This window comes from Ahaetulla prasina, chromosome 5, assembly GCF_028640845.1.
Source record: "Ahaetulla prasina isolate Xishuangbanna chromosome 5, ASM2864084v1, whole genome shotgun sequence".
Lineage (NCBI taxonomy): Eukaryota > Metazoa > Chordata > Lepidosauria > Squamata > Colubridae > Ahaetulla > Ahaetulla prasina.
The window spans coordinates 16,102,049-16,115,723 of record NC_080543.1 but is presented as its reverse complement, the minus strand read 5'-3'; the positions used below and the strand labels follow the sequence as shown (position 1 = coordinate 16,115,723).

At 42.7% G+C, this 13,675-nt stretch overlaps 1 protein-coding gene across 4 annotated transcripts in view; it reads right to left on the bottom strand.

The window, feature by feature from the left end:
- AMOTL1 (angiomotin like 1) overlaps positions 1–13,675 on the bottom strand; it is a 118,329-nt gene that overhangs the window by 58,627 nt on the left and 46,027 nt on the right. The gene's annotated exons all lie outside the window — the stretch shown is intronic.

Genomic DNA, 13,675 nt, shown 5'->3' with positions numbered 1-13,675 from the left:
GTGTTTGGAAGCCGACGGGTCTGGATGGGGAGAAACAGGCTCAAGCTTAATCCTCCAAGACGGAGTGGCTGTGGATGCCGGCATCCCGATTCAGTCAGCTGCAGCCGCAGCTGGCTGTCGGAGGCAGTTATTGGCCCCAAAGGATAGGGTGCGCAACTTAGGCGTCCTCCTGGATGATCGGCTGTCGTTTGAAGATCATTTGACGGCCGTCTCCAGGAGGGCCTTCTACCAGGTTCGCCTGGTCCGGCAGTTGCGCCCCTTCCTTGATCGGGATGCCTTATGCACAGTCACTCATGCGCTCGTTACCTCTCGCTTGGATTACTGTAATGCTCTCTACATGGGCTCTTGAAGTGCACTCGGAGGCTTCAGTTAGTCCAGAATGCAGCTGCGCGGGTGATAGAGAGAGCTACACGTAGCTCCCATGTAACACCGCTCCTGCGCAGACTGCACTGGCTGCCTGTGGCCTTTCGAGTGCACTTTAAGGTGTTGGTTACGACCTTTAAAGCGCTCCATGGCTTAGGACCTGGGTACTTACGGGACCGCCTGCTGTTACCACATGCCTCCCACCGACCCGTACGCTCCCATAGAGAGGGACTTCTCAGGGTGCCGTCCGCCAAACAATGTCGGCTGGCGGCCCCCAGGGGAAGGGCCTTCTCTGTGGGGGCTCCCACTCTCTGGAACGAGCTTCCCCCTGGTTTACGTCAAATACCTGACCTTCGGACATTCCGTCGCGAACTGAAGACCCATCTTTTTATTCGCGCGGGGCTGGCTTAATTGGATTTTAAAAGGGAATTTTACCAATTTTAAATGGGGTTTTAATTGACGATGATTTTTAACATCAGGCTAATTTTGAATAAGTTTTTTAAGGGTATTTAAATTGTGTATATTTGTATTGTTGTTTTTATTTTGCCTGTACACCGCCCTGAGTCCTTCGGGAGAAGGGCGGTATAAAAATCAAATTAAATAGAAATAGAAAATAGAATAGAATGGAATGGAAGTGCACACGCTATGCGCGTCACATGTGCAGGCAGACCTTCTGCGCATGCACAAAATCTTTGCACACATGCACAGAAGGTAAAAAACACATTACTTCCTGGTTAAAACCAGGAAGTAATGACACCCAGGCGCCGAATCACTACCAGATCGCCGAACCAATGGGCAAGATCGCTACCAGATCACCAAATCCAGTCAGAACCGGGAGCATTTCATTCCTGATCTTTTCATATAACTAAGTTACAATCAATTTTTAAATTCCATGCCAAAGTTCAAGTTTTCCACCTTTCATTTAAAATTACATACAATTAAGCAAAATGCCCTGAGTGAATACTTCACTCTATTCAGATGGGTTGAGTGACTGATTATGAGCTTGAAGATACCTGTGACGCTAATTAAAGTGAACAGGTCCGCTTGAGAACTCATCCAATAATGTATTTTAATTCTAAGAGGTACCAATAGTTATGTCCAAGCCATTTTCGTTTGTTTTATTATTTACAAGAATACATACATCAAATGCAAAATTTCTGCTCTATGGACAATGGAATGGAATAAAGCAATGTTTCTCAACCTTGGCCATTTTAAGATGCATGGTCTTCAACTCCCAGAATTCCCCAGCCAGCAGCTTCCCAGGGCAATTCTGAGAATTGAAGTCCTCCCATCTTAAAGTGGCTAAGGTTGAAAAACACTGGAATAAAGAATGGTGGAGGCCATTTAATTGTGTTTGTATTTCACTGCAAATTGGGAGCTGGTGGGAAAAGCGGAGGACTACCAATACTTTTGTCTGCATTCATAAATCTTTCTGCCATGCAATCACAATTACGTAATTTTGCACAATTGCAAATGATGTGTCATCATATGAAGCAAAGTGAACATGGACAAAGAGAAAGAAAAGCCAAACGTTGGCTGAGAATGAACAGAAGAAGGTAACAACCAACACAACCAAGCTTGATAAAGATAAAGGCTACAAATCCCTCTTCAAAGTTTTTCATGGGACCACAGTTACTAATATTATCAAGAAATTGAAAGTCCATAGGACTATAGACAACCTGCCTGGGTGAGCCACAAGAGGAAAACTAACCCCACATTGGACAGAAGAGTTCAAATGGTGGGGAAAAAATCCAAGAAAAACTTTCAAAAAACAAACAAACAAACCAAGAAAGTCCAATTGCCTTCTGAAAAAGCACCTTTGGGACCTGGATGACTGAAAATCTCTACAGACTTTTAGCTATACAATTTGGGATGAACACCCTTTGAATGGTGTGGGAATAGAAATGGATTTTCAGAGGAAAAATTGCAGACTACAGGAACCAGGAGCACTGACTCAGGTGACCCTGAGGATACAGATAAACCTCCAAGTGCTTCAGTGACCCTTTAAAAGGATGCAAATGACCAGCTGTTCACAAGGGGTATAAATCCTTCCATTCCTCATTATCCTATCAGAGCTGAAGAAGCTTCTTGGATGACAAGCGAAACGTCTTCAAAAGAAAAACAAAAAAATAAGAAAGTCCAGTTGCCTCCTGAAAAAGCACCTTTGGGCCCAGGAAAACTTCAAATCAAATCCTGTCTGACTACTAAGATCAAAGTACAACAATTTGCACTATCTGCCACTGACAAAGGCCTCCACAGTAAAAGATCCCACTTCTGAAAGTCAGACACAAACAAAAGCCAGACTGGAATTTGCCAAAGTGCACGTTGACAAACCACAGTCATTCCGGAAGACAATGAAACAAAACGAGACTCCCTTTGATAAATTAGAGCAGTTCTCATATTCACGGAAGAAAACAAATGATGTTTTTAAAGAAGAAGAGCGCTATCACTGCAGTGAAACATTGAAGGGGTTCCATAATCTTTTGGGTTGCTTTGCTGTCTCCTGCACTGGGTGCCTTGAATCTGTGCAAGCACAAAAAAAGCCAGATTATCAAGGCATTCTGGAACTGACCATAATGCCAAATGTCTCAAGTCAACAGGATAATGATTCAAAATAGGCAGTATATCTTCTACGAGAACCCAAGAATGGCTGAAAACAAATCATTTCTGCTTTTGTTCTAACCTGAGGTCTGCGATAAGTCCTGACTTGAATCCAATAAAACATCTACAGAAAACGCTGACAGTCACAGTTGGGAGAAAGAAGGCATGTAAGACAGGGGTGTCAAAATGGCAACCCACAGGCCGAATGCGTCACACGCAGGCCACGCCCACCCCAGCTCCGCGAAGGGGGAGGGGGGAACATCGCAAACACCACGTGACGGCAACATGACGCCACGAGTTTGACACCCGTGATCTAAGACATCTGGAGCAGTTTGCACAGGAAGAGAGGGACGAATGACCAGTTGAGAAGTATAGGGACCTTATTCAGAGCATCAGAAAGTGCTCAATTGTAGTTATTGCCACAAAGGGTTGTGCTCCAAAATATTAAGTTAGGGGTACCAGTAATTATGTCCATGACATTTTCATTTGTTTCCTTATGTACAAGAATATGTTAAGTCATACATCAAAAGCAACATGTCAACTCCAGGGTGTATGGAATAAAGAATGATAGGTGCCATTTACTTGTGCCCCTTCCAATTATTTCATGGCAAACTGAGTTTCTTTGGAAAAAAGTGAAGAAGTACCATTATTTATTGGGCTCATCTGTTGGCTACCAGTCTAATATTATTCTTACTGCACGTTGGCGGAAAGACAGAGGGAAAAATGTTTTAGAACAAAAAGTTAATTTTATACTGTATCTCCCACCTTATAAGTAGGCACAGCTTAATTTAATTTTGCAAATAAGGATACAAAGTATTTTGTGCATTTTCTTTTACCACCCCTATGCCAAATGGAATGTGGTTTTGGGAGCGTACATGCCCACACCATCCTCCAGAATATATATTGTTCCAATATTGCAACTATCTCTGGGCCTTCTGAAGAAAAGACCCATCAATTGGTATGGTTTTTCAATAGAATACCACAAATTCAAGAAGGTTAAGACTACAATGGTGCTAAGAAGCTGGGCAGCCATAAAATTTCTTGCTAAATTGAGATATTTGAATGCGTTTTGCCCCATTTTACGACCTTTCTCACCACAGTTGCTAAGTGAATCACTGCAGTTGTTAAGTAGTAACATGGTTTGTCAGGGTAATGATGATTTAAAGCTGACCAGCCACTGTAACGCAGTGGACCAGAATGAGTCAGCAGGGTTACTGCCGCTTTAAGACTGAGGATGAGTTGGCAGGGTTATTGCCACTTTAAGACAAGATGTCTATATAAGGGAGGCCATGAGAGGGCGTCTCTCTCTCTCTCCTCATGTACCACTCTCCTCAGTTGTGTTCTATCTGCATTGTAGTTCTCCATGTAGAGTTGAAGATTGATTGCTTGCCTGGTATGTGCCTACCACGTGTATGTATATATATATATATATATATAAGTCTTGTATATAAACCACTGTTTTATTTCTCTCTATACCTGCCCCAAAGGTCTTTTTGTAAATAAAAAAAGATGCTAGAAGATACTTTTATTTTTTTAAAATCAGAGCCAGGTGGGGGCAGGGTGTCTGGTAGACACCGAGTGGGAGGAGGTATCTAAACAAATACTTTCTACTAGTCCAAAAGGCATTTTCAGCAGCATAACCAGAGGTTTTAGTATTCAAGTTCCCTGCAATATAGAGCCCTTATTTAGATTTAAGTCAATAGAGCTTCACTTCTATAGTAAACAGATCGAATTCCTGGCATGGAAAAGTTAGTGAGAAAGATATCTAATTGAAACTCTGAAGGGTGGTTTACCAGTGAGTAAGCTAATTCTACATTACATCGGTCAGTGACTCGGGAGCAGACTTATACACAATATAGGAGTCAATTAATGCACTGGGTTACTCAAGAAATACAATAGTTTGGGCACATGGAAACACACACTTATATCATTGCTTTGAAAAGGGGGGCCTTTTCTGGATACTTGAAATCAGGGAGTTATATCCAGCTAAGTCAGTTGCATCATTTATGTCTGACAGGAATTGGTGGAAACTAACTGGAACTAGTAGTTTGAATTCAAGCCCTTTATTCAAATAGTCGTAATTTAATTCTATGAACTGCAAGGAGATCAAATCAGCCAATCCTAAAGAAAATCAAAACCCTGACTGCCCTTTGGGACAGCAGAAACTGAAGCTGAAACCTTGGCCACCCAATGAGAAGAGAGTATTCATTAGGAAAAAACCCGCGATGTTGGGAAAGATAGAAGGTTGAAAGGAGAATGGGACGGCAGAGGATGAGATGGTTAGATGGTGTCATTGATGCAATAAGCATGAATTTGGGCAAACTTGGGAGACAGTGGAGGACAAGGGGACCTGCTTTGCAATGGGCCATGAGGTCACAAAGAGTCAGACACAATTTAACAACTAAACAACAAGTGTATTTTTTCCTCCGGTCTATCACAGCAATCTGGTCTACCCAATTATGGGATGAAGCCTACAGCTTTCATCTTTCATCACCGGCTATGGCAAACCTCCTTCCCAGGCTGAAGGTAATCAACAACTGGCAGATGACCTGAATGAGTTTTACTGCAGGTTTGAAAGGAAACTACAGCCACCTATCTCCATAACCCCCATCTCAGACACACCAACAACAGCCAAGTCTCCTACAACTAACCCCATTTCATTGGGTTCACAACCCCTAGTGATCACAGAAAAGGAAGTGCAGGACCTATTTCACAGACAAAAGCCAGGAAAAGCTCCAGGCCCAGACAAGATAACTCCTTCTTGCTTAAAAGTCTGTGCTGACCAATTGGCCCCCATCTTCACCCATATTTTCAATAAATCACTAGAGATGTGCTATGTTCCTTCTTGCTTCAAACGCTCTACCATCATCCCAGTGCCGAAGAAGCCCACCATCAAGGAACTGAATGACTACAGACCAGTTGCTCTAACATCTGTAGTCATGAAAACCTTTGAAAGGCTAGTGCTTTCCTACCTGAAAACCATCACGAATCCGCTCTTAGACCCCTTGCAATTTGCATACCGAGCAAATAGATCAACAGATGATGCTGTTAATATGGCTCTGCACTACATCCTACAACATCTTGAGTCTCCAAAGACCTATGCAAGGGTCCTCTTGTAGACTTTAGTTCAGCATTCAATACCATCATTCCAGACATTCTTCTAACTAAGCTAAACCAGCTACAGGTACCGGAACAGACTTGTAAGTGGATCACAAGCTTCCTAACAAACAGGAAGCAGCAGGTGAAGCTAAGCAAGATCACATCAAATACCTGTACAATTAGCACAGGGGCCCCCCAAGGCTGTGTGCTCTCCCCATTTCTCTTCTCTCTGTATACCAATGACTGCATCTCCAATGATCCATCTGTTAAGCTACTGAAGTTCGCAGATGACACAACAGTGATTGGTCTCATTCGAGACAATGACGAATCCGCATATAGACGAGAGGTCGAACGACTAGCCTTGTGGTGCAACCAAAACAATCTGGAACTGAACATACTCAAAACCGTAGAAATGGTGGTAGACTTTAGGTAAAACCCTTCCATACTTCCACCTCTCACAATACTTGACAACACAGTATCAACAGTAGAAACCTTCAAATTTCTAGGTTCTATCATATCGCAAGATCTCAAATGGACAGCTAACATCAAAAACATCATTAAAAAAGGACAACAAAGACTGTTCTTTCTGCGCCAACTCAGTAAGCTCAAACTGCCCAAGGAGCTGCTGATCCAATTCTACAGAGGAATTATTGAGTCTGTCATTTGCACCTCTATAACTGTCTGGTTCGGTTCTGCAACCCAACAAGAAAAACACAGACTTCAGAGGATAATTAGAACTGCAGAAAAAATAATTGCTACCAACTTGCCTTCCATTGAGGACCTGTATACTGCACGAATCAAGAAGAGGGCCGTGAAAATATTTGCAGATCCCTCGCATCCTGGACATAAACTGTTTCAACTCCTACCCTCAAAACGACGCTATAGAGCACTGCACACCAGAACAACTAGACACAAGAACAGTTTTTTCCCAAAGGCCATCACTCTGCTAAACAAATAATTCCCTCAACACTGTCAGACTATTTACTGAATCTGCACTACTATTAATCGTTTCATAGTTCCCATCACCAATCTCTTTCCACTTATGACTGTATGACTATAACTTGTTGCCAATTGTGTTGTAAATGTTGTACCTTGATGAACGTATCTTTTCTTTTATGTACACTGAGAGCATATGCACCAAGACAAATTCCTTGTGTGTCCAATCACACTTGGCCAATAAAAAATTCTATTCACCTTTCAGCCACAATCAAGGGGCCTTTGCAGGCAGTCGCTTTCGTGACAAACTATTTTTGTGTTAAATTATCAGTTTTTTTACCGACAAAGATATAAAGGGAGACTAGTATAGATCTATTTCAAGCTATTTAGCTCTCATCAGCTAGCCATACCTAGGTCTAAATCCCAAAAGGGCTAGCTAATGAGAGCTAAATAGCTTGAAATAGCTCTATACTAGTCTCTGTTTATTTCTTTGTCGGTAAAACATAAAATTAACATAAACAACGATTTAATTCGGCTTGCAGAGTCGACTATACCAGGGGTCTCCAACCTTGGCAACTTTAAGTCTGGTGGACTTCAACTCCCAGAATTCTGGGAGTTGAAGCCCACCAGGCTTAAAGTTGCCAAGGTTGGAGACCCCTGGACTATACCACAGCACATACAGGTAATCCTCAACTTAGAACCACTTGTTTACTGACTGTTCAAAGTGGCTGTTGTGGCTGTTTTTCACGGTTATGAACATGGCAGAATCCCCGTGGTTGCTGCACGTATCTTAAAATCGCCAAGTTTGAAAAACACTGTACTAAACTATAAGTCAAATGAACTGCTAAAAACACAGTTCTTCAGGAAAAGACAGACGTACATGTGCCCATAAAGCACGACTGCACGTCCTTAACAGGTACAAATGTCTATTTAATCACACCGCTAGCCTTTGACGCACAATCACAATTAAGACCGGAATCTCGGTCATTGAGCAAATCAGTTGTTAAATGAGAAGTCACAGGACTGTTTCCCCTCAACAATCACGATTCTGGCACTTCCAGTTGCAGTCGTTAAATGGACAGAGTCACTGGTAGGGAGCATAGAGAGAGGATGAAGGAGGCCCCGGGAGCCCTGATGCAGGCCGTGCATGAGTTGGGGGATGCTGCGGACAGGTCTCTCTGCTGCAGAGCCAAAAATCCTCCATGGCTGAAAATCCTGCTTAGATTTCTGCACAGGCCTTTTTCGGCCAACCTCCAGAGACTAAATGAAAGTCTTCTTTGCAGATGGCAACAACTTGCAACACTCCCTGATGGCTTCCCCATTGGCTTTCTGGGGAAGCAGACAGGGAAGGCAAATGGTGATAATATGATCTTAGGGCACTTGGCAACCGGTCATATGTACCAATGGGTTTCCATAGGCCCAGATCACAGTCAGGTGACCACAGGAGTGCTACAGTGGCCTGTAATTTGAGACATAGGTCTTAAGGCCTCATTTCAAAAAATCATTCAATGTATGATTGTAAGTCCAGGATTGCCTGTACAATCACCTCAGCAACAGTCTGCAGTTTCTCTGGCTTCTTTCAACATACATACATACACATACATACATACATTAAAAGCAGGGGTGAAATCCAGCAGGTTCTGACAGGTTCTGGAGAACCGGTAGTGGAAATTTTGAGTAGTTTGGAGAACCGGCAAATACCACCTCTGGCTGGCCCCAGAATGGGGTGGGAATGGGGATTTTGCAGCATCTTTCCCCTGCCACGCCCACCAAGCCATGCCCACAGAACCGGTAGTAAAAAATTTGGATTTCATCACTGATTAAAAGAGTACTGAAGAGAATAAAAAAAGTGATAACTGAGGAAGAAGAGCAGGAAGATCTGGAAGGTGGAGTTAAATATGTCATCAGTTTAGAGCCTCTGCATTCCCATAAGAGACCCGTCCAGCTCCCCACCCACGCTTGAATTCTGCTGACTCTTATCTATGCCAATTTAGTGTTGACCTACATGGTTGATTAGATTCTTGGGTACAGGCTATAAATCTTCTGTGCTTAAACTCAACCAATGATCTTTGCATCAGCTAGTTTCCCCCCCCCATCATCTTGTGACAATAGATTAAGCTCATCTATATTTTACTGGCCAAATACATTCTGAAGAATATGTAAAACCCTGTTTTTCAAGAGAGAAAAACCTTGGTTACTAAATTCTACTGTATTTTGTATTTTGTTTTGTCCATACATAAGCCCATATAAACAAAGGAGGAGAAAATAATATAAATCACTTAAAATTGGCTCAGAACAAGCTCCTTGTTCATTCATTATCTTGATCTTGATAGGATCACATTCAAGAGACAATTGAATAGAGTCGCACAAGAAGTACGGTATCTAAAAGGCTATTTTTCCCTATCATGATCCCACTTCCTGAAAATCTCAGATTTTTTTTTAAGTCTAAAATGTGCAAATCCTTAGTTGAAAAGCCACACTGAAATCACTGTGTAAGACTTTGCTCTGAAACTTAGTTGGATAAGATACAAAAACTGGACAAACCTGAAGCAGAGTATTTGAAAAACTCCTACTCAAGAAAAATAAAATATAATAACAAAATACTATTTGCCACTAGCACATTCCATCTGGCTCACTGAAGCTCTCCCTAAATGCCTTCAGGAAAAAAAATCACCTTAGATTCAAATTGTAGCTATATAATTAGAATGTAGACTTCGTTTTAATCCCAAAGATCAGCTTTAGGACTGTATGGGATAATATTTACGAGGAAGCCTCCATGCAAGGACCAACTGAATTCTGTTCATTAACTAATAAGGATATTTAGTTTTCAACATTTTCAAAAGAATAGCACACTTTAGAATGGGGTGTCAAACTCAAGGCCCGCAAGGTGCTTAGATCTGGTCCATGGGGTGACCTGGAAACAGCAAAGGACTGGGCCACAGTGCCTCTGTCAGAGAAAACAGAGGTCGGGAGGGCCGTGGTTGGCAGAGGGTTGCAGGAGGCCGTCATAGCCAAAAACGGAGCTCAGGAGCCTGTTTTCGCTGGCAGAGCGCTCGGGCCGCCACAAGCGCCCCTGACACGAGTGACATCAAGCTGGCCACGCCCACGCCAGCCGCACCCCTCCCAGCCCCAAGGTCAAACACAACCCTGATGCGGCCCTCAATGAAATCGAATTTGACACCTCTGCTTTGGAAGAATATGTGGCAAACTTTAGAAATTACATTTCCTACGTGTGTTTTTTTCTTGTTCAGCAGCTTTTCAGAAAAAGCCATCATCCTTATCTGAATGTTTGTTTGTTTTATATTCCAATTTTATTATTTTTATAAACCATTCAAGGTGGCAAAAGTATCTAATATGCCTTCCTCCTGCTATTTTCTCCACAATAACAATCCTGTGATGCAAGTTGGGCTGAAAGTGACTGGCCCAAGGTCACTCAGCTGGCTTTCATGGTTAAGGTAGGTAGGCAGATCCTTTAAGAGCAGCACAAGACACTAAAATTTCCAGGATGACAAATATAACATTGGGGATAAAACCCCTTACGGATGTCCACCTGCATAACAGAAATCTAATCAAGTACTAGGAGCTTCTCCAAATAAACATTAAGACCGGGATACCTTCGAGATCGCCTTCTGCCGCCGATTGCCTCCCAACGACCCCTGCGCTCCCACAGAGTGGGCCTCCTCAGGGTGCCGTCGACCAAACAATGTAGGTTGGCGACCCCCAGGGGGAGGGCCTTCTCTGTGGCGGCACCAGCCCTGTGGAACGAGCTTCCTCCAGGATTACGACAACTCCCCGATCTCCGGACCTTCAGACGTAAACTGAAGACTTTATTATTTCAGCGCGCTGGACTAGCCTAAGAATAAAATGTTTTAGCTAAATTTTAATGGGTTTTTAACCGGTTTTTTACCGTTTTTAGTGATTTGGCTATGATTATTATTATTTTATTATTATTTATTATTTTTAAAATTTTTATACCGCCCTTCTCCCTAGGGACTCAGGGCGGTGTACAGCCAGAAGATAAAAAACATAAGAAATATACAATTAAAACAACAATTTAAAACCGAGCATATTAGAAAATGGCCAATTAAAAAATTTAAAATTTAAAATTACAACCCTAAAATAATAAAACCCCGGTTAAAAAATTTACAATTATTTAAAAATATTAAAAATATTAAGCCAGTCCTGCTTGAATAAATAGATGTGTTTTCAGCTCACGGCGAAAGGTCCGAAGATCAGGCAATTGACGCAATCCAGGGGGAAGTTCGTTCCAGAGCGTAGGAGCTCCCACAGAGAAGGCCCTACCCCTGGGGGCCGCCAGCCGACATTGTTTGGCGGACGGCATCCTGAGAAGACCCTCTCTGTGTGAGCGTACGGGTCGGTGGGAGGCATGACGTAGCAGCAGGCGGTCCCATAAGTACCCGGGCCCTAAGCCATGATAATATTTAGTTTTAATTGGGTTTTTAACGTTTATTTATTATACTGTCTTTTAATGTGCCTGTGAACCGCCCTGAGTCCTACGGGAGATGGTGCGGTATAAAAGTATGATTAATAAATAAAATAAATAAATAAAGTTACGTTTTTACTCCGTCATGACCTCATACAGTTTTGAAAACCAACAGATAGGACAGGCTCTAGGGGGGGGAAATAAAACCAGGGCTAGAACTGTATGCATAGTTAAAAAAGATTAAGCACCACTAAATTCAGGAGATTTACCTTCACAGGATTTACCTACAGCAGCGGTTCTCAACCTGTGGGTTGGGACCCCGTTGGGGGTCGAATGACGATTTGCCAGGGGTCGCCTAAGACCATCGGAAATATGGGAAGTATACTTGCGAGTCGAAGAATCGCGCTCCAATGGTTGACTCCACAAGCCAGCTGCAGGCTCTTCAAATCGCTAGCCGAATTCGGCTTCAGGTGCAATGAATTAAAAAAGAGAGAAATCTTTGCTCTGATGTCTCCCTCTCAAGCCAGCTGCAATCACTCCCAATCGCTAACCTAATCTGGCTTCAGGCACGATAAACTTAATAGGGGAGGAGTCTCCGCTTTAATGCCTCTGTCCTCAAGGCAATCGCAAGCAGTTCAGATCGCTAGCCAATAAGGCTTCAGGCGCGATAAATTCAAAACGAAAATAATTTTACGGTTGGGGGTCGCCACATCATGGGGAGTTGTATTAAAGGGGTCGCAGCACTATAAAGGTTGAGAACCACTGACCTACAGCATCATGCTTTACAGTTGCAGGAGAATGCCATGTTAGTGTCTCAGATAGTCATTCATTATAGCTCACAAAAGATTATGGCTTTTAATAAAATATGGTAAGTCTACAAAGACATTACTAGTTTCCTTCTGATTATTCCCTGTAACTTTGGTCATTGGAGAGCTATCTATCCCTATTTATTTATTTATTTATTGAGAGATAAATATATATACCATGATGGCGAACCTATGGTACACAGAGCCATTTTTCTGGGCACGCAAGCTGTCACCCAACTGACCTGAAGCTGCACATGTGCATACGCCCAGCTGGTGTTCGGGCTTCCAGTGCGCATGTGCACAATTCAGGGAACCCAGATGGTCTTCAGAGCTCTCCTGCGCATGCACACAAGAGTACTGGTGCACAGCATGCGCATGCGCAGATGGCGTTCACATGCGTGCATTGCACGTGTGAAAACCACACGCATGCACAGATGGTGTGGTTGCGCGTGCAGCGCACGGTAGGGGCACACGCAAAAGCTGTGCGCATGCAGATGGTGCTGTTGCGCATGCAGCGCATGGGGGAGGAGCTGCACATTAGCACACATGGCACGCATGCACACAAGCGTGCGAAGCACGGACCTGTTTGGCACTCAGTGAGTAAAAGGTTCGCAACCGATATATACCATATATATATACATACATACATACATACACACAAACACACACACATATAAGCACAGATATATATATTATGCCACACACACAGACACATTTAGAAAATAAGATCTAATTAATGCACACACCACACACACATTTAGGAAATAACGCCTAAATAATACACACATACAACCAAATACATACACAGTGGACCAAAGAAACTAAAATCACTTACTCTAAAGCAAATCCCTGGACTATACTGTTAGGATCTATGCCCAACCTTTATCTCCTTCCTTGCCAAGCCCTTTTCCATCAGCATATTGCTAACGCACTATAAAATTAGGGGGTCAGATGTTGGTTTTATTTTTAATTGCGATGCTAGCCTTCTTCGAACCATTGGATGGTAGCACCCTTCTCCATAATTCCCGCTTTTTTCTTTGGCCAGAGTGTGACCTCTACACTGATCTTAGGGACAAGCCTTTTCATCAATGTATAATTATTTCATTTTGAAATATTCTTTGCCCAGCATTTCTTTCATGGTCCATGGAGAGACCCACAAAAGCCCAAATACAGGTAGTCCTCGACTTACAACAGTTCATTGAGAGACCGTTCAAAGTTACAAACGGCACTGAAAAATGTGACTTATGGGTCATTTTTCACAGTCACGACCTTTGCATGGTCATGCCATCAACATTCAGATGCTTTATTCATCATGAATATAGCCAGTTCATATTTATGACCATTGCTATGTCCCAAGGTCATGTGATCTCCCTTTTACAACTTTCCAATAAGCAAAGTCAATGGGGTGGGGGAGCCAGATTCACTT